Source organism: Geospiza fortis, unplaced genomic scaffold, assembly GCF_000277835.1.
Source record: "Geospiza fortis unplaced genomic scaffold, GeoFor_1.0 scaffold488, whole genome shotgun sequence".
Taxonomy (NCBI): domain Eukaryota; kingdom Metazoa; phylum Chordata; class Aves; order Passeriformes; family Thraupidae; genus Geospiza; species Geospiza fortis.
In genome coordinates, this window is record NW_005054365.1 from 1861821 (window position 1) to 1864122 (window position 2302).

At 52.3% G+C, this 2302-nt stretch overlaps 1 protein-coding gene across 1 annotated transcript in view; it reads right to left on the reverse strand.

Moving 5' to 3' along the window:
• The window catches only part of PSTPIP2 (proline-serine-threonine phosphatase interacting protein 2), a 24434-nt gene that overhangs the window by 14510 nt on the left and 7622 nt on the right, over positions 1–2302 (reverse strand). The gene's annotated exons all lie outside the window — the stretch shown is intronic.

The following is a 2302-nucleotide window of genomic DNA, read 5'->3' on the forward strand; positions in this document are numbered from 1 at the left end:
AGGGCTGGTATCTGTGATAAAGGAACAGTTTAATTAAGTGGAATTCCCTATTCAAGTACTTGATTGTCAGTGACCAGAAAGCAAGAAGTGAAGGGGAGATGTGGTGGAGTGGGACTGGCAGAAAATCCACAGGTATCCCAGACCAGCTTTGCATGGGAAGACAGGACTGTGGAGCAGGATCTAAGCAGAAAACAAACTTCCTTTACAAAGTACAAATGTCCCTCCAAAATGAGGTTGGTACTGATAAACCCACAACCAGCTCTCAGGTTCACATCTTCACTAACCGGGTCTGTGAAAAGGAAACACTGCACTGGAGTCAGGCTTCATCACACTTGCAAAACACAGGATCAGGAATTCACTCACTTGAATCCCTGTCCCCACTTTCAAAGGACACAAAATGGATGCAAAGCACAGCTGCTGGTCACTGCAAGGCCAGGCAGGAGGGAGGCTCAGAGCCCCATCACTGATCACTGCACATCCCGGGGAGGCTCAGAGCCCCATCACTGATCACTGCACGTCCAGGGGAGGCTCAGAGCCCCATCACTGCACGTCCAGGGGCACCCAGAGGCTCATGCATCCTGCTCTGCTCCCCAGGCACTCTTGGGCTCTCTGTGCCAGGCAGAAGGGTCAAGGGGAAAACTGGGAGTATCCATCAATAACGTGCACTAAGCTCTTTGTTTTAATCACTGTTCCTCCTACAGTAGAAGGATATAAATCCAGCACGTGTTGTTTCCTAAGCACCTAAGGCAGGACCAGACCTCAGGGTACAAGGTGTTATATGAAACACAGAATCACAAAATTGTTTAAGTTGGAAAAACCCTCCGAGTCTGAAAGCTCCCCAGCACGCCCAAACTATTCACCTACCGATGTTCCTGAGTGCCACATTTATATGGCTTTTAAATTCCTCCAGGTGAGTTTTCCATGGTAGGAACTCCCGGCCCAGATGGAGCTGGGCAGGGTTTTATGGTCTCAAATCAGCCTTTGCAGAAAACTTCTGGGCAGGTTTGGCACAGAAAGACTCAAAAGGACCAGCATGACTGGGGGTGCTCAACCTGGAGAAGGCTCCAGGGACACCTCAGAGCCCCTGCCAGGGCCTCCAGGGGCTCCAGGAGAGCTGCACAGCCACTGGGGGCAAGGCATGCAGGGACAGCAGCCAGGCAATGGCTTCCCAGGGCCAGAGGGCAGGGACAGATTTTGGGATCTTGGGAATTAGGAATTGGTGTCTGGGAGGGTGGGCAGGCCCTGGCCCAGGGTGCCCAGAGCAGCTGTGGCTGCCCCTGGATCCCTGGCAGTGCCCAAGGCCAGGCTGGATGGGGCTTGGAGCAGCCTGGGACAGTGGGAGGTGTCTCTGGTCATTGCAAGGGATGGAATTAGATGGTCTTGGGGGTCCCTTTCAACCCAAACCATTCTGGGATTCTGTGACTGCAAATGCAGGGCTGGCAACAGCAAGGGAAGAGGAAGTGCAGCACGGCAACCACAGAGCCATGGGCACAGAGAAGATTCAAAACCATAATAAACTAACCCAAAGGCAAGTATGAAAGATGGGGAGCTGCACCAAGCCCTGCCTAAACAGAGCATGAGGATCTCTCCTGCCATTTTCCTGCACACATCTGTCCGGGTCCTCCCTGCTGGGCACAGCTCTGAGCCCACGTGCTATTTAGAGGCCAGCCCATGGAAACTGCGAACAGATGATTTCAAGGTGACAAAGCAGCACCTGATGTTTCCCAAGCTCACAGGACATGCAACCCCCCTCCCTTCCTGATCTGCTGCCTGGATTTGCACCCAATGGAAGCAGTAACGAGAAGGAATTTGCGTGCTGCTTGTGATGTTTCGGGGTTTGGTTACACCTTCAACCAAAAGCAGGGCTAAAACGCTCTGCTGGGGATGGGAAAGCACGTCATGATCCTGTCTGAGTCACAGCAAGCTGCTGAGGTTGATGCTTCCATCTCCTACCCCGATTTACACGGAAAACCCGTGCAGACACACACCCTGTGAAGAAAATGACAGTGGAGAAATATTTCAATTAGAAAAGTTCTCTAAGACTGTTAAGTCTTAGAGGGAGTTAACCACTCCCCAGTATTGCCCACCCCACCATTAAACCATCTCCCCAAGTGCCACATGCCTTTTGAATCTCTCTGGGTATGGGGACTCCCCCACTGCCCTGGGCAGCCTGTTTCTAGGATTAATAACCCTTGCCATGAAGAAATTTTCCCTAATATCCAATCCAAACATCACTTCACACAGCCTGAGGCCGTTCCCTCTCCTCCTGTCCCTGTTCCCTGGGAGCACAGCCCGACCCCCC